The sequence below is a fragment of the Tenrec ecaudatus genome, chromosome 5, assembly GCF_050624435.1.
Source record: "Tenrec ecaudatus isolate mTenEca1 chromosome 5, mTenEca1.hap1, whole genome shotgun sequence".
NCBI classification, from domain to species: domain Eukaryota; kingdom Metazoa; phylum Chordata; class Mammalia; order Afrosoricida; family Tenrecidae; genus Tenrec; species Tenrec ecaudatus.
Genome location: NC_134534.1, coordinates 55,244,822 through 55,267,820, shown reverse-complemented (window position 1 = coordinate 55,267,820; position 22,999 = coordinate 55,244,822).

Genomic DNA, 22,999 nt, shown 5'->3' with positions numbered 1-22,999 from the left:
TACTCTAAATAGAACATATGGTGATTGATTCATACTAGGATACTTACATCTTATTAACAAAAGTATCATAAGACGCATAACTTCAAGGGCTCAAGCAGAAAACAAATGTTTTGAGAATGATGATGGCAACAAATGTAGAAATGTGCTTGACACAAGGATGGATGGATGGATTGTGATGAGTTGTACGAGCCCCCAATAAAATGATTAAAAAGAGGAAGAGAAAGTATGTATAACTCAAAAGTATATATAAATAATTGGATGTCTCTGGAACGTGAATGTTGCCTTTCTTCGTTCAGACAGCTCATTGGCACAGTTCCGGATAGCTGTATATAGATCTCCAGATGGCTCAGAAACTGCTCTCTCTAGGACAGTGGTAGTTGAGGTTTGATTCTTCACAGAGTCCTGTTATTAATCACAACCTATTTTTCTTGGAATCCTCCAAAAGGATTGGTCTCTTGAAAGCTTTTAGTTAGAAGAAATTCTTTTAATTTATCTGCAACCACTGACTAGAGACAACTCCTATGACTAAACTATGGCCAGATTACAATAACTGAACTGACCTGACTTAAAGTAATGCTTGATTCAGTCAACTCTGTTCAGCTCGATGTGTATAACATTCTTCTTTGTACTTCAATTTCTGTGACAGGGCGATGCAGTGTGGACGTTCTTCCTCCTGTTTCCATGCAGGAAAGCTACTCAGGCCACTGTTTTACTTGTATCAACATTAGAGCTGTTAATGCCCTTCTGATTCTGTAGAAGAAAATATGTAGAACAAAATAAGTACCAGTCTATTGCTTCTAGAGCTCTAGCTCATGCATGTGTGGGCTTATCAGGCCACTTTATCAGGCACCATTTTTATAAAACAATTTGAACTTGTACAAGTAGATCCTAATAGATAGTCAAGTATTTTTGCTAATTCCATTTGCACCCCCAAATTCATGTTTTAAGATCCATTTTGTAATTCATAAATACACAAATTTCTGAGGTTAATGCCATTATTTCATTACAATATATTCAAACCATCTTTGAGAGAAGTTGTAAATGTTGATAGTAAATAATGCTAATACATCTAATTGAATATAAAATATTTTAATGTATTTTGAAGAATAGAGCTAACCTACCTTTCCATATCTACACAAAGCTAGGAACACACAGGAACTGCAATCAAAGGCACACAACTCTAGATTTACAAGTTTCTAACAAATGAAGTAGTGGCAAAGAAGCCATGCACATTCCAGTAGGACCCATTAGTTTTATTTATTTGATTGTGTTAAGATTTCAACCCTTTTCATTCTCTTAGAGCTTCCCTTGTACAGTTGGAGCTTATGTCCAATGACTCACATCCTCTCCAGGAATGAATCACCAATAATAACCTCAGGATGATATGGATTTTAAGTGCCCTTTTCAGAGTAAATTTTCAGGTCCATCTTCCCTATTTGTTTACTCTAGAAGGTCCTCAGAAATCCGTCCACCATGGCTGACTCTGCTGTTATTTGAAATGCTAGCAGCATAGCTTTGGGCGCCACAATAGGCAAGCAAATGTTTACTGAAGATAAATTTTTAAATTTTTGTACCATCCCATTGACAGGGAATTGCAATAAATTCAAGTCAAATTCAGAAGAGAATGTGGAATCACGTCATTGTTGGTGTCAGATGGGTCTTGACTGAAAACCACTTCACTGTGTAGATAATAAAAATGTATGGATAATATTGAAAGAATGGAAATTTCACAACACTTAAGAAGTAATCTTTAGAAGAAAATAAGTGAATACTACAGGATTTAATATCAGGGAATGTGTCCATCAGGGCATAATAATATTTATTCAAACAATTACATTCATTTAAATATCAAACATCCGAGGACCAAGAGTACCTGAAGAAGTAGATGGGACTGGGATTTGAGGAAGACTCAGTAACAAGCAGTATATGTAGATGAAGCACCCTTCAAAAGATAATAAGAGTCCTCACAATTGGATCAATGAACAACCTCATGATAAATGAAGTATTGAAGTTGACAAGAATTTTATTTGGATCTACAATCAAAGATCATAGAAGTAGCAGTGAAGAACAGTGCCATCACTTGGTGTCATCCAGAAAGGTAACTCATGATGTCACCACCCCCCACCCAAATGTATAGGGTTGGCTGTCTTCATACTACCCGAATCTGTCTTTACTGACCTTACCCCATTGCTCCCAAAGTTCTTCCCTTCTTCTATTTGCCAAGAAGTTTTCTGTTCTAGCCAATAACAGGCACAGTGGTCCACCAGCTCACATCCTGACGAGTGATCAGTTGCCGCATTGGTGATACCACTGCCTTGAGGGCACCTCTCCTTGAAACACAGGGTTGACAGCCACCCCTCCCAAAGACCGAAGGGCCATTTTTGTCTACCCCCCGCTGTTAGTGTCACCTTCCCTTCCACTCTCCTATAATCCACTGATCAGTAAAACAAATGGCACTTAGAATTTGGTAAATCATTGGCGAATGATCTCATCAAGTTTTTTTAAAGGCAAAGATGTCAGGTTCAGATTCAAGATGCATCTGATCCAAACTAGGGTAAGCAGTGAAATCTGGATAATGAAGAACAGAGAAGGATTGAGGCATTGGAATCGCTGTCAAGGCACATTGAATTACACCATGGGCTGCCAGAAGAATGAAGGAATCTGTGTAGAAGAAAGATAGCATGAAAGCTTCTTGAAATCAAGACTGGCAAGACCTGTGTCATGTTCTTTGGGCATGTTTTCAGGAGTACCCAGCCTCTGGAAGGACATCATGTCTGGTAAAGTAAAGGAGTCAGCAAAGGAGGTGAAGGTCCTTCAGGAGATTCATTGACATTGTGCTGCAGCAAGGGGTTCAACAAAGTATGGATATTGAGGATGGTGGGGAACCAGGCAACGTTTTGTTCATTGTACTAACATGCCCAGTGAGTAAGAACCTACTTGACAGGAGCTAACAGAAGCAACAACATAAATCTGAAACTATTTCTTAGTATTTACTGCAAATTGCAGAAAATTACTGTGTTAGTCTGGGTAGACTAGAGAATCAAATTCAAGGAGACTCATATGTGTATAAGAAAGGTTTATATACAAGAGAAATTGAATATTGAGAAAACATCCCAGCCCAGTCCAGATCAAGTCCATAAGTCTGATATTAGCCCATATTTCCGATACCAGTATACAAAGTCCTCTTCAGACTCACAAAACACATGCAATGATGCCAAATTCAGGACGATCACAGGCCATTGGGTTGGTAGTCTTCTGGATCCAGTGGCATTGTAAGCATCTCAGCACTGACAGGGGTCTCCACGTGGCTTCCCTGGCTCCAGAGGTTTGGTTGCATCAGGGCAGGTCCATGCGGCTCCTTCACCTCCTATGGAGTAGCACCATGTTTCTTGTCAGTAGAGCATCATTTCAGGGAGAGAGCAGAGAGAGAGAGAGATTTCCTGCCTCAATGAGAAAACACAGGAGTTTCCAGAATTCTCAGTCAAACGCCATGGCCACACAGAAGCGTCATTGTTTATATCTTGATTGACAGGCCAGGCACCAATCCTTTCACTCATAATCCCCTCAAATTGACACGAGGTATGTAACTACCAGAGTTACCAAGCTTATTATTCTCTTAGGAGACCCATCATTTTGACCTTCAAGTATTTTTTGATACAGCTATAAAATTGCCTTAGCAACTTTTTGGTGCAAACCAACATGCAGAGAATCAAATTACACCGGTGATAGGAAGTGCATTATTCATATTTTGATTTTTCTTGATGAAGAGAAAACATGTATGTACACAGCAGAAGAAATCCTTGTAAGATATTTTCAAAATTCCAGAGGCCACCACACCTGACAATTCCCTTGGTCTCCAAGGATAAACTAAAATCCAAAATTATTTTTGCCTGTTTTTGAACTTTATATAAGTGAGATCATGTGGCATAGATATTTCTGTCTCCTCTCCTTTTTTTCTTTTTTCTTTTGTACTTAACCTTACCTTTGTGAAACTTATTCATGCATTTGTGTGTATTACTATGTTGATAGTCCTTATTATTTTACTACTACATTGAAGAATGCAACCATAATTTATTATAATGATGTCTATTTCTGAGAAAACATGTTATTCCTAGGAGCTATATACACGAGATGGAATGCTTTGCTTTATAAGTACTTCAATTTGAACCTGCAGTTCCATTAAAGATGTATAATTTTACACATTCCCAATTTATTTCATAATTATTTTATTTAAAGACTATAATTAGATAGGGTAGGTTTATTTCCTGTCTCAGTCACTAATAAACATGTATAATAGTCTCTGTTTTGTTTTTAGTTTTTCTCTTTCCTGGTCAAAAACTATGTAAAGGATAATAGTTTGTTAATTCCTGAACAAAATGTCAACTACAGACAAATCTGGCGTGAATAAATTGTTATAATGCATTTAAATACGTTTATATATATATTTTTGTAAATGCCAAAATATTCCTGGTAAGCGGCCAAATAATTGTCTTTTAAAAACTTAATTCTATCTAATTCTAGAGTAAAGTGAACAGGCTTTGTAATTTATCTGAGCTGAATATAAATGCTGACCTTGTTGCTTACTAAATCTGTGATATAGAGTAAATTGTTTACCCTGTGTGTGTGTGAAATAGAAATATTATTGGGGCATTTACATAATCTCCTCTCAATTTGTGAAGGGGTGGAGTCTAGCCTGTCAATGAGGTTGCAGCTTGATGACCTCTTTGGAAGTACCACGGAGCTAAATAACTCACTGGAGGCAGAATAAACATATTCTCTCTGCTTGGTCCTCCTGCTTGCAGGGCACATGGAGCTAAGCTGGAGCCATGGAGCTGCAGGAGTCACGTGGAGACTTGTGCCAGCACGGAGATGCTTCTACTGCCACTGGATCCACAAGACTTTCCACCCACTTGCTTGTGATCTTCCCGCATCCAGCATCATTGCATGTGTTGCTTGAATCTGAAGAGGTAATTATAGACTGGTAAAGGACATGTGGACTAATATTGGACTTATGGATGTGATCTGGACTAGGCTGGAATGTTTTTATAATATACAATTACCCTTTGATATAAAGCTCTTTCCTATACACATATATATCTCCCTGGATTTGTTTCTCTAGTCCACACAGACTAACACAATTATTTCCAATTTTGTTCTTTTAATAATGAGAGAAACTCTAAGTAGATGACTAGCATTTGTTAATTCAGGGCACTGAGTACCAGGGAAAGCTTTCTCTGCTGACTCTGAGCTGTGGTGGAAGTGCCCTGGGCTATATCCAGCCAGTGTTCTTTGGTTCCCTGATGATTGCTGTTCCATGACATGTCACCTCTCTCCAGTTGAGCTTGCTTTCATCTTAGAAAATGATTAGTTTAAGACACACCATACACTGGTATGACCTTATTAACAAAATAAAGGCAGCCCTAATTCCATAAAAAGGATTGTAGTAGGTTAAAAGATGAGGAAATACAGCACACAACTCTGGGACAAATAATTCAAACCACAACCTATGGGATCTCTTATAATCTTTGGTGTGGAATTCCACACTGTTATAGCTCAGATGAAGTATTACAATATATTTTGTTGCAATATATCAAAATTTAGGAATTTTATTGTAACATTAAAATAAAGTATAGAGACATTATAGAAATAGATAATAACTAGGCAGATAAATTGGCATAGATCTCTAGAAAATGAATAAGTATATCAATAATTAGAAAATAGATTAATTAGGAAAATATTAAGTAGGACTGTAGAGCAATTTGGTCCTTTGTAGGTTAATTAAGGGAAAAAGATATGTGGAAAGATAGAAATAGTAGATAAAGGAAGTAAAGTTAGATGATTTTCCTATTTTACATGATTACACTCTATATGTATAAAGTATGCAGTGCAGCGAAACTTCTTAATATGGTTCCATCCACTAGCCATGTCACTCTAACTCTCACCAAATGACAAGAGGGGCTTGGTCAGTTTTTGTCGCCACTCTTGGCTATAAGAATGAACCATCTCAGAAAGCAGGAAAAGAGAATTCGCATGGCCATCAAGGAAGAGGAGACGAGTGGAGTGTGGTTGAACAGAGTTGTTTGAACTCCCTGTGGGAAGTGCCAGAGGCGAGACAACGGTGAGACCAGTAGTCCAAATCGGGAACCCAGGAGAGAGAGCAGAGAAGCATACAGGGGAGCACGAGATGGTGAAGCAGAGCAATAATCGGGCTTCCTGGTGCACACAGGCAGAGGCCAAGGGACCATGTGACGGAGAGACCTAGCTGCTAGCTGAGGAGAGATGTTGCTTTGGACGGAATAGCTATAATGTGAGTTTTCTGATCTTAGTTTGTGGTAACCTATTGATTTCCCTAATAACCCCTCAGAATTATGAGCATTGCCTATGAGTGGTGGCCATTGTAACAGATGATAAGACCCACTACAGAAACAGTATTGTACGGGAATCGGTTGGTGTCAGAGTAGGGTAAGGAAAGATGAAGGGTGGAGGCTAGTCTAACCTCTGCCTTGGGGTACTAGGCCTTGGGCTGGTGGGGAGTTAGGTTCTTCTTCCATCTGTAACCAGAGGCCATTAGAAGAGGAAGTATACTCACCATGAATACAAGAAGAACATCCTCCCCTCAGGTATCAGCTTACTCATCACTGACTGCTGGTTACTTTAAGTATGTTAACAGGGGTTTTGAAGCCAGCTACAGAGCAAATGTAACCAACCAATGAGGCAGCTGGACTTGGGCAAGGAAAGCGGAATTACACAAATTAGGAGGAGGCCAGCATGAAGGCATTAATGTCTCTGAATTCCACAAAACAGTTCATCAAGAACCATGAAACCAGAAAATAGCTCAGCTTCTAATTAACAATTAGTCTTAGGATGCCTTTAATACTGGGAATTCTATAGCTAAGCAAACAATTACTGGATAACTATACCTGTTTCCACTTATTTTCATAGGCAGTGGTGAAAATAACTATTAAGGAGACACTTAACGGACCCTCATCAAGTCCACAGTCTCTCAGACCAATTATAAAGAGAGCAAAGAAATATGGAGTTAATTGTAGATGAGAAACTAAGCATAGTAATTTTTCTACCAGTGCTTTATCTTTTTTTCTCCATTTTCCTACCATGCTGTGGTTAGGCACCATTGAATTCAATTCATAGGGACTCAATGGACTACACAAGGAAACACAGGCCGACCTTGGGCCAGCCTCACAATTATTGTTTGAGTCCATTGTTTCCTTTGCTGTGTCCTTCCACCTTGAGGGGGGGGGGGGTCCTCTTTGTCACTGAGACTACACTTTACCAAGCAGCATGCTTTTTCCAGGGAATAGTCCAAGGTATGTAAGACAAAGTATTGCATTCCTTGTCTCAGTATAGTTGTGTCTGTACTTCTTCCAAAACATATGTATTTGTTCTTTTGACAGTGCAGTGTTCTGTAAAATTCATTGCCAGCACCATAATTCAAACTCATCGATTCTTCAGTCTTTCTTCTTCACTGTCCAATTTTCATCTGAATAAAAGGTGATGGAAAATACCGGGGCTTGAGTCAGGTGCATCTTAGTCCTCAAAGGAACATACTTGGTTTTTGTCTTGTTAAAGAGATTTCATGCAGCGGATTTACCCAGTTCAGTCAAATGTGTCCCTTGATCCATTGATAGCTGTTTCCATGAGCACTCAATGCAGGTCCCAGGAAAAAAAAATTCTTGACAACTTCAATCTTGTTGTCCATTTTTCTTGATGTCATCTATTGGAGCTGTAATCCATATTGAAGGCTGTGATCCATGATCTTCATCAGCAAGTCCCTCCAGTCACCCTCACTTTCAGCAAAGTTATGTTATCTGCATATATGGTTGTTATTAAGACTTCCTCCAACTGTGATGCAACATTCTTCAAATAATGCAGCTTCTCTGATTATTTTCTCACAAGATAGATTGTATAAGTATGGTGAGAGGACATATCCCTGACATACACCTTTCTTGATTTTACAACATGTAGGATACCCTTATTATATTTGCACACTCCCTCTTAATCTATGAGCAGGTTTGGCATGGGTACATCGAATTGTTAAAGAATTCCCATTCTTCTCAAGGCTAGTCATAGATTTTTTTTTTTATCCACAGAGTCAAATTCCTTTGCATATTCAGTAAAGCATGAGTAACCATCTTTCTGGTATTTTCTGCTTCCAGGCAAGAACCATCTGGCTGAATCTGGCCTGGATTTTAGACAGTTCTCCCTGTTGATATACTGCTGTAGCCATTACTGGGTGATCTTCAGCAAAATTTTACTTGCATGTGATATGAATGATATTGTTCTCTAGTCTGAGCATTCTTTTGGCTCACTTTTCTTTGGGATGGCTATAAATATGTAGGTCTTCTAGTCAGTTGGTCGTTTGGGAAAACTCTTTTCCAAATTCTTGGCACAGAGGAGTGAATGCCTCCAGTGCTTCATCAGCCCGTTGAGACATTTCAATTGGCATTCCATCGATGCCTAGCACCTGTTTGGGGCATAGCTTTCCGTGACCTTTACTTCTCCATTAGGATCAATTGTCATGCTCCTATGCCACTTCTTGAAATGGCTGACTGCTGGCTAGTTCTTTCTTGTTACAGTGACTCCGTATTTTCTTTCATCTTTTGGTGCTTCCTGCGTTTTCCACTTTTTGGCCCAGAGAGCCTTTCATACTGCAATTCAAGGTTTGATTTTTTCTTTAGTTCTTTCAGCTTAAGATAAGCTGAATATATTCTTCCTTTTTGGCTTTCTAGTGCTAGGTTTATGCATGATTTATAAGATGTATTAATTCATGAAAAGTTTTATTTCATAAAGTAAACAATACTTAATTTTGTCTTCTTAAGCTGCCCTTTGAACCTCTCTGTCTTCATCATTTCTTCCATTTTCTTTAGCTACTTTAAGATAAAGAGCAAGTTTCAGGATCTTTTTCTGCCATCCGCTTTGATCTTTTGCCCCTGTCTTTATAATGACCTTCCATTTCCTTCCTGTTTGACCTTCTTAATGTCATCCCTCAGCTCACCAGAGTGTCTGTCATTAGTGTTCAAAATGTCAAATCTGCTCTGGAGATAGTCTCCAAATTCAAGTTGTTTATCGTCAAAGTCACCTTTTGACTCTCATGGACTTGTTTTAGTTTTGTTCAACTTGCACCTGAATTGCTTGATGGTTATCCCCTGCCTGGTCCTGATGTTGAACGTCCTCAGTGTCTCTTCCCACAATCAATTTGATTTCTGCATATTCCATCTGGCAGTGGTTCTCAACCTGTGGTCACGACCCTTGTGGGGGTTGAACGACCCTTTCCCAGGGGTCACCTGATTCATAACAGTAGCAAAATGACAGTTATGAAGTAGTAACGAAAATAATTTTATGATTGGGGGTCAGCACAACATGAACTGTGAAAGGGTCGCGGCATTAGGAAGGCTGACACTCACTGCCATATGGGGAAGTCTATGTGATAGCTGCTGTCTGTGTTGCTTTGATATTGGCCAGTATTCCTCCTGACCAGAGAGGGTGGGCGTGGGGAGAATTTGCCTGATCGATATCAAATTTTATTTCCTCTCCCAACCTTCATAGCTTCCTTCATTTTCTTGCATTTGGCTCCCAATCAAATGCCTCTTCCCGTTTTGTCTCTGGCAAATCACAGACAAATGACTGCCAGCAAAGTTAACAGAAGTAAATGCTTTTCTTCTCCCCCACCCCCCGCCCACGCCTCTACCTTTTCTTTAAGAAAATGATTATTGTTTCTTTTTTTAAGAGACATTACTCTTTCAAGGTAGCAGATGGACACTGGATCTCTACTCTAATAATGTTGGGTTGACATGATATCAACACAAGAACATTTTGTTCTAAAAACCTGGCATTCTGTGATGTTCACCTTCCCGACATGATCACTGAAGACAAAATGGGTGCATGAGCAAATGTAGTGAAGAAAGCTGATGCCCAGCTATGAAAAGGTATAGCACCTGGGGTCTTAAAGGCTTGAAGACAAACAAGTGGACATCTAGCTGAGAAGCAGCAAAGTCCTCATGGAAGAATCACACCAGCCTGTGTGATCATGAGGCATCGATAGGATCAAGTATCAGGCATCAAAGACCCAGAACAAAAAATCATATCAATGTGAATGAAAGGGAGTGCAGAGTAGAGACCCAAAGCCCATCTGTTGATCGTTGGACATCCCCTTACAGAAGGATCACAAGGAAGAGACAAGCCAGTCAGGGTGCAGTATAGCACTGACAAAATACACAACTTTCCTCTAGTTCTTTAATGCTTCCTCCACCTCCCCCACCCCCGCACTATCATGAACCCAATTCTGCCTTACAAATCAGGATAGACCATAGCATGTGCATGGATACAGATAAGAGCTGGAAACACAGGAAATCCAGGACAGATAAACTCCTCAAGACCAATAATGAGAGTAGTGATACCAGGAGAGGAAGTGGAAGATTGGGGAAGAAAGGGGGAATCAATTACAATTATCTGCATAAAACCCCCTCCCTGGGGGACAGACAACAGAAAAGTGGGTGAAAGGAGACATAGGTCAGTGTAAGACATGAAAATAATAATAATTTATAAATTATCAAGGATTCACAAGGGTGGGATGATTGAGGAAGGAGGGGAAAAATGAGGAGCTGATACCAAGGACTCAAGGAGAAAGAAAATGTTTCGAAAATAATGATGGCAACAAATGTGTAAATGTGCTTGACACAATGGATGGATGCATGGATTGTGATAAGAGCTGTAAGAACAGAAAGACAGAGAGAAAGGAAACGTTTCTTTCGAGATAGCCCTTCTCTCGGGAGAACTATCTCCAGTTTTCCAGCTATCTGTGCAGTACAAGACAGACCATTTCCTTTTGCTTTGGGGGGTGGGGTGACATTTTGCATAAATGGAATCATACAAGTACACTACATTTTCCTTTTCTTTGCTCTCATGATTTTTTGTCCATACAACTTTATTTACTTTTCTTTATGCCTATATATGTTTCTAGATAATATTTAAGGACTTAGCTACCCTACTCACACAGGATAACAGCATAATATTGAAAAATCATAACAAAATGTCAGTTCTGAATTGTGTGATTATGGGAAATTTTTGTTGGTACCTCTCTTTACTTTTCATATTTATTTATTCAAGAATATGGATTACTTTTAGTATAAGGAAAAATTTCACAAAAGATGTGGAAAAATTTCTTAAAATGCAGTTAGGAGTAGAATTGCATAAAGAAAGCATTGTCATTATTATTAATTTTAATTATGGTTTCTTCTATAATCTTTTTTATTATAATTAGTTGGAATTTAATACATTTATTACATCATTCCAAATTTCAATCGCATGAAGGTGAATGTCTGATTGCTCCCACAGTCAGTTTCCCAGCATTCTTTTACTCCGTAGACCCCTGGACATCTTCTCCTGTTTGCTTTGTCTTCTTCTCCCACTCCTGGAAACATATTAAAGATTTTTGTTTTTAATGTGAAAATCTTTCCTAGACTTTTAGAAATAGTGATCTCTTACAGTGTTGTTTGTGTGTGTGACTGACTTAATTCATTAAGCAAGCAGTCTTTCTGTTTCAAGTATGTTGTGAGGAGATTTACAAAGTCATTGCTCTCCCTTAACATTGCATTGAGTTTAATTATATATAAATCTAATAATTTATTTATGTACCCTTCCATGGATAGATAGTTAATCTGCTTCCATCTTTTGTGAGCCATGCTGCAATGAACATCGTTATGCATATTTCTCTTTGTGTCATGGTTCCTGTTTTTCTAGGATATACAAAAAATAGTGGGAATTGTTGATTCTGTGTTTCTATTTCCCACTTTGTAAGAGGGCACGATAACATTGTCATGGTGGTCTCACCATTTTACAGTCCTACCAGCAGTGTCTGTGGATTCTAATCCCTCATCCCTCTTTCTAGTATGTGTTGTCTTCTCTTTTGAGAACATTGCTATAAATGCAGGGGTGACATGATATCATATTGTTGTTTTCATTTTTACCTGTCTTATGTGAATGTTTTTACATATGTTCATTGAAGACCTGAAAATCTTCCATGCTAATGAGTCTTTTCTGAACAGAAAATTTTATATGTAATTTAACATCATTCGATTTCATCAATGTCCTTTACCTCTATCCATAAAAATAATATCCTTAAAGTGCCAACTCCTGCAAAGTAGGCCGCTGGGTCACAGTCTCCGTCACCCTGCAACTAGGCAAAATTACTGTGGTAAAAATAAGTCTTAGTAATTAGAAGCACAGAAATCTGTGATGCGATAATTATGGAGCTATAACCTAGCACAATTTGGCTAATATTTTTAAGTTGCTTAGCCTGTACATTAAGTTTGGCTTTCTAGAGAAGCAAAAACAGTGATATATATACATATCTCACACATGTAGAAGTCAGTATGTTCACTCTAGTTCAGGTGTTCACTCTAGTGAACCTGTGGATGGCGACCCCTTTAGGCGTTGAATGACTCTTTCACAGAGGTCACCTAAGACCATTGGGAAACACATATTTCCAATGGTCTTAGGAACTGAGACACCACTCCTCTATCTGTCTCCAGGTGGGTCTCTGCCCACTTGCATTTATGCCCATATACGAGCAACCAGTGTGAAGACTGTTAACCTTGCTATACCATGCTCCAAGACAAAATTTCATTTATTTGTACTTAGAAAGAAATATTTCACAATATATACTCACATATTGTTTTGTGATTAATCACTATACTTTAATTATGTTCCATTTGTAACAATGAAAATACATCCTACATATCAGATATTTAATTATGATTCATAACAGTAGCAAAACTACAGTTATGAAGTAGCAATGAAAATAGTTTTATGGTTGGGGTTCACTACAACATGAGGAACTATATTAAAGGATCATGGCATTAGGAAAGTTGAGAATCACTGCTCTAGTCCATGGGTTAGATATTAAGCTGAAGGCTTGCTGATTCATCTAGCTGTGTGAGTTTATTAACCTGGAAGCAGGAAGACAAACCAGGAAGCTGGAAGATGAAGCAGGAAGATCATAGGCTGCAGGATGAAGATGAATGAATCCAAAATCAATGAGTCAAGTTCGTGGCTGCAGAGTTCAATGCTACCAGTGCAGCAGTCTGGTGGCAGATGGCAGATTGCTGATGGCTACAGGGTCTGCAGACCACACAATAGTCCATTGGCTCAATGGACTCAAAGGATCAATTGTCAATCAACCAGATGCAGCATCCAGAGCCAGCAAGAAGCAAACAAGCTTTCTCAGTGTCTACTTATATATCAATTAAGCCCATCCTCGAGGAAATTGCCTTTCAATTGTGTCATTGCTGTGACCTACGGAAGAGGATTGCCCTACACTTTGATAGTCCCACATTGCTTGATTGTTCATAGCATAATTATTCATAAATTAATTACATTAAGTTAGATTAAATCATGGAGAATTACTAGGCCAAGCCACTGAGAATACTGTCACAGCCTAGAAAGATCCATGGTGACACAGTGCTTAATTGCTCTTCTACTACATGAAAGTTTGGTGATTCAAATCTACCAGCCCTTTGTGGGAGAAAGATGCCGTAGTCCATTTCTGTAAAGATATACAATTTAGACGCACTATGGGGGAATTCTTCTCTGTATGGAGAAACAGTTTGATGGACTAGGGGGTTCACATATTCACTCACTCACAAATGAATAGTTCACTGTGGTCCATAGTTTATTATCCAATTCAATTCTGCTTAGGTCATTGATCAGGGTAATCATGGTGTGATGAAGCATTTGAATACATTTTTTTAATGCTTGACCATTTGATGACTGTCATGTCTCATTCATCTTGCTTTTCTTGGGAAAAATAATTTAAAAAGCTAGGTACTCCCTCCTTTAGCATCAATGGTTGATTCAAATGACACAAGACTCTGCCTGGGTATGAGAATTTAATGGTTTATTCCCTTAATCACAATTTAAAATAACAAGAACAAAGGACAAATTTCCTTTCCTTTTTTCCCCAAATCATTTTGAACATACTTGAGAGTTCTCTACCCAGTGATAGCTATTAAGTAAATAATATATATTTATATTTATTATTAACATAAAATATAATCTTTATTTATATTTTACACCATGTTGATATGTATGGGGCATTATTAGTATCAAATCTAAACAAACTTTCTGATAGACATTTCTTTAACTTTTTCATAGTGACCACACACATAGCCACATCAAAGGGTGAGGGTACTAGGAAATCTATACCCAAGAGTAAAGGGTTTGATATTGTGGAGTGGAAGCTATAAGAACAGTTAATGAAGTTTTTAATAATTAGAACTAGAGCAGATTATTCTGATGTTAAGGATTCCCCTAGGAGAAGATCAACGAAAAAGTATACGATCATTAATGAGATAGTAGCAGAGAAGTTAAGGAACTTAGACCTTTCAAATTCTCTATAGGTTTGGTACTATATAATGCTAAACTTAATGATTTCATACCTTTACACAATGTCAGTAATTATCATGATGTCAGTAATCTAAAATAATTCTAAGCAAATATTGACATTGTTAACATAATAGAAAATGTTTACAATATACAAGATCATTTCAATATAGTTTATTTTATCCTTCATGGTTGAATTACTAGGAAGAATTTTGTTTTTCTTTGCAAACATGACTCTATTCTAGTCTCAAATTATCTTGTACCATCCAGATTAAAAATAAATGATTCTTAATTTGCTCCTGTTCAGAAAAGACTTTAGAGCCAAATATTCATGAAGCTTTTCTAAGGCTAATTCTTGTGTTCTCATTTGTTTTAAAATGTTGTTGACTGAAGGATTGATCCTTTATGTGATGGTTCATGTCTGCTTTCCAATTAAGAATACTGACTTTGATCACCAACCTGGACATGTGACCAATATAAATTTACTCCATAAAACTTAGAATGAATAAAATCCCCACCTAATAATTTGGTCTACTGTAAATTAAAGTTTAATTAAATATTTTTATCAGGAATGTCTATTCTTTTAGTGCCTGACAAATAAGAAAGTATGTAATTATGTATGTATGGAAAATATTAGTAAAACTGATAAACTCTTGTTATTAGATTAAGTATAATTTAGAAGTTTATTTGGCCTCAGAACATATTACTTTCCTTATGCCAGAATTAAACACTATTTGTAATATCAATGGACTCATTTAAAAATATTTCTTCTGTTTCACTCTTCATAAAAGATACAGTTCATTATAATATAAAGAACTCTTTTCCTTTTTTAATTAAAAGATACACATATAAAAGTCAACATAAGCTCTTCAAATAGAAATTATCATGATAAAGGTATAATGAAATTAATATGTTAAGATAAACTGGAAAAAATGGAGAAAATTGTGTTATGATGCTAACATCATATTGGCTATCCTACACCATATAAAAATAAATTGCAAAATATTATCAGAAATGTTTACTCTAATATTTCATGAAGGCTTATTTTTCTAAACCCTAAGTAATTAGCAAGGCTGGATTTACAAAGCACAATTGAGTATCTATGAAGAAATTTTAAATGATCTGAAATTACTTTCTTTTAAATTCTGTTTGGTTTAGTGACGTCCAAAGGCCTGGCAAGCACAGCGGGTCACTAGTTGAGCGGTGAATTTGAAGGTGAGCCACTCAAACCATCAGCTGCTCTTCAGGAGAAAGATGAGGTTTTCTGGCCCCTTAAAGGTTTCGTGTCATAAACCCACAGGGACAGTTCTACTTTGGTCACAATCAAGTCAGTAGTAGTAAGTTTGGTTTTCTGTTTGACAGGACCCTTACTGGAGAGGATTCTTATCTCTATAAATTCAACCTTATTTCTCTAGGAGCACTGGGAGTGTAATACTTACTGGTGGACTGCTAACTGCAAGATCAGCATTTTGAAACCAGCAGCTACTCCTAGGGCGAAAGATGAGGTTTTCAATGGGGTTTTCTACTCCCATAATGCGTTACAGTGTGGAAAACTCAGATGGGGCAAATTGACCTTTTTCTATAGGGTCCCTCGCTGTAAGTCAGCATCGGCTTGATGGCAGTAAGTTTGGTTTGGTTTTCTGGTTTTATATTTCCCCAGGAGACCTGGCAGCATAGTAGGTTATGTGTTGGGCTAACCTAATAGGCTGCACTTCAAAAGTACCAGTCATTCTGTAGGAGAAAGAAGAGGCTTTCTGCTCCTGTAAAGATGTCCAGCCTTTGAAACCCACAGGGACAGTTCTGTGTCCTATAGAGGCACTATGAGTCAGAATTGACCCGAAAGTGATGAGTGTGGTTTGAGTTATATTTCCCAAATTGTACAGATTTGAAGGAATGGCATTAGTGAGAATATTTCCTCATTATAATTCATATTAATTAGAGGCACAGACATTGAGTGATAATTTAAAGATGTGTATTTCATAGAGATGTAGCCATACTGTCTCTGCTTTATTATGTATATCATGAATCACTTCATAAACCAAATAGTCAAGCCTACTTCCATCAAATTCATTCCAACTCATACTTTATAGATAGCTGGTTAGTGATCTAAGGATCACCGACAATAACTTATGAGCTTTCAATGTGCTCTCAAGGGGTCAGTGGCAAAAAGAAAATTAGAATCAACCAATTGGATTCTATTCTAGTATCATGAAGATTCTCATGCAGAACAGTGTATGCACTACATCTTTTCTTTGGGGCTTGCTGGTGGCTCAGGGTTTATGTCAGACTGCTAGCAACTCAAAACTTCTCTGGGAAAAAGATGGGGTTTTGCTAGTTTGTGGTTTGTTGTTGTTATTTTGTTGTATACTGTTACTTTGTTTTCCTCTGTCTTGCTTTTGTGCATGTTATTATCTCCACAGGTCTGTCTAAATAAGATAGGCTGGGTGAATTATCTGGAGGAAAAACAATGGGACTAACAGTTCCGGGGGAAGTTGGGATAGGGGGATGTATGGGGAGGTAAGGAAGTGGTGTTAACAAACCCAGGGACAAGGGAACAACATGGGATCCAAATTGGTGGTGAGGTGGGAGTGGCAGGCCCAGTAGGGAATGATCAACGGTAAGGTAATGTAATGAAGAGGTATAGCTGTAACCCAGGTGGGGATGTAGCATGATAGTGGGGCAGGAGGAAAGTGAAGGGAAACCGAGAAAAGAGTTAGGAGGCAAAGGTCATTTATAAATTATCAAGGGCTCATGAGGGAAGGGGGAGTGGGGAGGGAGGGGAAAAAAGAGGACTTGATGCAAAGGGCTTAAGTGGAAAGCAAATGCTTTGAAAATGATGAGGGCAGAAAATGTACAGATGTGCTTTATACAATTGATGTATGTATGGATTGTGATAAGAGTTGTATGAGTCCCTAATAAAATGTTAAAAAAAAAAAAAAAAAGAATTCGTCTCAGAAACTCACAGGAGCAGTTCTACCCTGTCCTGTCGGGTCCCTACGAGTCCAAATGGACTCAATGGCAGTGAGTTGAGTTTGGGGGCTTATTTTTCAAACTTTTACTACTAACACATAGCATTTTATTTTCAAATGTGACAAAACTTTTTTCTTTTACATCCCCATGGCCTTTGATTTTCAGATTGTAAGGCCTCAAAACTATCTAATTAAAGAATATCTCTATGGAAGTTTTTGATTTATGCATTACCTATTTCTTAACTTTGCTTTGTCTGTTTATGTGTGTTGGACTGGATTCTGTAAAGAAACAAGCAAGTGTCACATATGTATATGTATATAGAAAGAAATTTATATCAAGAAATGGTCCACACCATTGTAGAAGCAAATAAGTTTACCTGGTTCAAGTCTGTGGGCCATATAGTAAGCCGGAGGCCACTTTGATTCATGAAGCTACAGAGGCCATTAAGCAGGAAGCAGGAAGACCACAGATTATTGGACACGAAGTCGAATAAATCAAATGTTGGCAGTCCACTGGTGCTGCTGGGATATGCTGGCAATATGTCAGAAGGTCAATAAAGCAGATGCAGGATTCAGATCCAGGAGAAGTGAGTTAGTGTGGCAGTTGCATAATCTTCCATCAACTTGAAGGGTACAGCCTTCTCCTGAGAATTCTGGGACCTCCTGTCTTCCTCCCTGGAGGAGGGACACACGCTCTCTGCTTTGAGACATTCCTGTTGACAAACCAGATGGAGCTACACTGATAGAGCCAGAGCCCTGGAATTGGAGGAGCCATGTGGAGAGCCACGCCAGTGCTGAGATGCTTCCACTGTCACTAGATCCACAAGACTTTCCACCCACTGGTCTGTGATCTTCCTGCATTCATCATCATTGCATGTGTTGGGTGATTCTGCAGAGGAATTTATAGTCTGGTATTGGACATATGGGCTAATATCAGACATATGGACTTGAACTGGCTGGACAGGGCTGGGTTGTTTGCTTAATATACAATTAATCTTTGATATAAAGCTCTTTCTTATACATTTAGAATGTCTATGAATTTGTTTCTCTAGTCTACCCAGACTCACACAGTTGCTTTCTTAAAGGTCAATCTGTATATGCTAAGTGTTGGCCACACCACAAATGATCTCTCCCCTCAATTGTATCAAAACTATGACTAGAATATGTTTAAACTGCTGAATTGTCTGATATGTTCATGATATGCTGATAAAAATGTTATTTTTTTAGAATGAGTAGTATTTCACCCTATACTTTCAATGAAAGCTTGGCTGTGTCACAGAAGATTGCAATATGAAGTTATTCAAGGGCCAGTCAAGTTGGACTAAAACCAATCACACCATTTTTGGGTTTTTTTTCCCTCTTTTCCATTATTTATTTATGAAAACATACTGGAATATACAGTGTGGTAAATCTGAGAGAAGGAATGGCAAAAATATATCCCCAAATGGGAATGTTGTGAAAAAGCTTTAAGAGAAGGTAAAGGGTCAATTACGGTAAAGTTATCACAGTTAATTTTGAAGATTTAACTGTACTTTTACCAAACTAAAACCCCAAATACCCATATATTTACTACATTGTATGCTCTTAAACTATCAGTATAGGTATATGAATCCCTACGAGTGGAATATATTAAGTTTACTGGGAGTTGAGAAATATAAAGTAGTTATTGGAAGAGAATATATTTATAGCATCCTTACATTGAGAATAGTACTGGTCCCATTTCCCAACCAAAGCAGAGTGCTTTGAGACAACCCTATTTTGAGTTAAAATAATTTCCCATGCATTTAGAGACAATTATAATAAGTTGGTTTCTTATGTTCCTGGAATTAAAAACTAGGACATACATTTTTAATGAAGGAATGATAAAACTTCCACCAAAATGTCTGTTGAACTTCTACCACTATTAGTCCAAATATGCATACTTTGTTTAAATGCAAAATGCATGCAACAGTGATAGACTTGCGAGAATATATACCTTTTAAACCATTGAGAAGGTGGACAAGATCAATGATGAGAGTGAAAGTTGGCAGGGGGCAGGGGGGGGGGTGGAGAGGCTGAGAGATCATAGGGCAAATTAAAATCAGATGAGTCCTGTTAATTAAATGCCTCTTAACAGTGAAATGACAGAGAAAATTATGATACCAGTATCGATTCTCTGCATAATTGCTGATGTATTCTGGGAAGCCTGTCAGCACTGCATGTATTTCATTATTGATCTATAAACATCTATATTTGGACTGATGAAAATTTAATAACCTTAATGTTTTTTTTCCTATGCCTATCTTTACTTTGCCAAATCAGACTTTGTGCTTTGTGTCATTGTTTTAAATTGTTTCCCTTGCTTTTTTGTTGTTGTAGTTATAATGTTTAGGAAAGTCACAGATGTACTCTAATTCTATTATATGTGATATGAGCTTAAAGGCACAGGAAATCAAATTTAGGGCCCAATAACAAACTGTGTGAAACAAAGCACTTTAATGAAAAAACTATAGATACAAACTGAGTTTGTATTGGGGTAAGTATCTCTTACTTGCTTCATGACAGAAATTTCCTCCCTGCCCTTTTGATTGTTGATGAGGGTCATTTCTTTCTTAAGCATTATTTGTATTTTTGTCTTTAAAACTACTATGATTTTAGCCTTACCATCTTATGACAATTTTGGGTTTTATTGTTTTCTACTGGGTTTTCCATCTGTGAAGCCCAGGAGCGGGTACATCGTGAGAATAACTGACACAGAATGCCTGGTTACAGGGATTGCAGGCAGGGGGGTGGGTGATTTGAGGAGTAGATAATGAAGGCAGTGGGGAGGAAATGTAGAACTAGCCATGATTGCACAGCTCATGCTAAAGGCGATGTCTCCAATGCTCTAAGACTGATGCGGCGGTGACTGTTCAGTGTCCCGTGATAGGATTGAAAAACTGAACTGTTGAATTGCATGGTGTGTAAATTGTGTGCCAATAAAACTGTTCAGAAAAATAAACAAATAATTTTTAAAGCAACTAACAAAAGGAAGGATTTTAGATTGTGGTATCACCCCTGTGGAGCCATTCCATCATAACATTATTAAGGACCTTAACTGATGTCTAGTCATCTAAGTATGGATGCAAGCATAATTAAAGGTCGTACCTACAAAATATCTATTCATACACTGCTGATGAAGTCAGGAATGCTGCTACCCGGTATTTCCTCCCTTCCTGCTATAATACAAACACAGGGCTGCATTTCTCTGCATCATTAAAGTTAGTTATGACGATGTTACTTACTCTGGCCAACAAAACGTATAACAAAAAGAAGGGAGATGGTGCCTGGTTATCAAAAAACAGAGCATCTGGGGGCTTATAGGCTTGAAGTTAAATAAGTAGCCATCTAGCAGAGAAGCAAAAAGCCCACATGGAAGAAACATTCCAGCCTGTGCGATCATGAGGTGTCCACAGGATAGGATAACATGCATGAGAAGACCCCAAACAAATAAACAAAAATATTGTTGAGAATGAGGGTGGGGTGGGTCAGAGCAGAGACCCAAAACCCATCTATAGACAGTGGGACACCCCCTCACAGAAGGGTCACTAGGAAGGGATGTGTCAACCAAGGCTCAGTATAGCACTGATGACACACACAATGTTCCTCTGGCTCCTTGAGGTTTCTCTCCTCCGCCCCCGCCCCAACTGTCACTTTCCCCATCCTGCCTTTAATGCCATGCTATACATACCAGAGCATGTACACAGGTACCTATAAGAAATAAAGAGCCCATGACACATGGAATCCAGGACAAGAATGGGAATAGCGATACCAGAAGAGTAGAGGGAGGGTGCAGAGAGGAGGGGAGGAAGGGGGAACCGATCAAAATGATTGACACATAACTACCCCTGCCCTCCAGGGGAATGAACAACAGAAACTATATGGGAAGACAGCAGTAGGTGTCAGATATGAAAATAATAATAATAACAATTTGTAATTTATTAAGGCCTCACAAGGGTGGAAGGTGGGGGGAGGGAGGGGAAAAGGAGGAGCTGATACCAAGGGTCCAATAGAAAGTAAATGTTTAGAAAATAAAGATGGCAGCATATGTACAGATATGCTCGATACAGTTGATGTACGGATTGCTATATGAGCTGTCAGAACTCCTCTAAAATGATCTTTTAATTAAAAAAGGCATGAAATTTCAGTTAGAAAATATTGCTGTGTCATGAATAAAAGAAAATGAAATAAAACGAATGATAAACTAAAAATAAAAGGAACGTAAATAATGCTTGTCACTTCTAGATGAAAGCATCTATGATTTCCATAATGCTCGATTATGCTTCTGCCTCAAGAAAGAGATCAATACAACACGTTGAGATGAAGACCTGGTCAGCATGGCTTTTAGTGGTAAAGCTACACTGAGTCTTCTACCCACCAGCATTGAAAATGCAGTGACACACTTATTTGTGAGATTTTGTGGTTTTGCTGGTAGCGTTATTTAATCTACCCCAGTTAGTAACATTATTCAGTGGTAAGTTTCTAAATTTCACTTGGTTTTGTATTGTCCTAAGTCAGGCATGTGCCACGTTATTTGTGTCTTGAGTGCAACCAGACAGCTAATATTTCAGAGCCAACCTTCCAAAATCAACCCTGTAGCTGTCTCTTCTGACTGAAGTCAACAGCTCCGCACGCTCACCTTTATCCTGATGAGATTCATGTGGACCCCTGATCTTCTTTCCTTCTTAGAAGACCTTGATCAGAAATAAGCACGTCTCCTCTTTGTTTTTCCTTTCGTATTTTCTTCCTACTTCTTTCTCTAACTTGTCTTATTATATTGTGAATTAGGTGAAGCTTTACGTTCAACAACTCAACTGTCTCACTGACTTGACCTGCGTCCATCATTTTGGGACCCATCTCCCCCTGGTAGGCTATTGTCTTCCCCTTCACCTGAATTTCCACCTGTCTGTCCTGGAGGCTATAACTTCCCCTGCCCTCTTCCCCCTCCCAAATCTGATAAGCATAAAAGTCCACGATGCAGGTCTCTTCTGATTGATTTGCTAAACTTTAAATCTTAGAAATCAGTGGTTATATTATCAAACCTTTCTTTCCTATAAAACAACTACTTTCTTTACTGAAATTGACCTATTTCTTCTACATTTCAAAAGGACGTAGGAGATACCAGCCTTCCTAACATCACAAAATCACAGTGCTTTCATAGCCTAAGGGGGTACTTTTTCATCTCACTTTTGCCCCCAAAAGAGGAATATTCAAATTATTCTATTTATAATAAAGAAAATCTTCACAAAGGGGTTTTCATTTCTTATCTGCATATATGCAGAAAATTTAAAACATAACAAAACAAGTCTTCACCTTGCTACTAAACATATCCTTCATCTAGAGATCTTTTTTTGCCAAAATCACAAACATAGAATATAGATAGAATTACATCCTTTAAAACCCCTCCTAACATTACCATACAGTTTAGTACTGTGATGTTGATAAGTTGGTTCTACGTCACAGGGACCCCCATGTGCAGCAATTGCCCAGTTGCTCATATTTATTTCCCTGTTTGATTCCATTTTGGCATCCACTTTGTGGATCCATCCTATTGAAGACTTATCTCTGTCACTGACTCTCTCCATTATCAAGAATGATGTCTTTTCCCTAGAGCT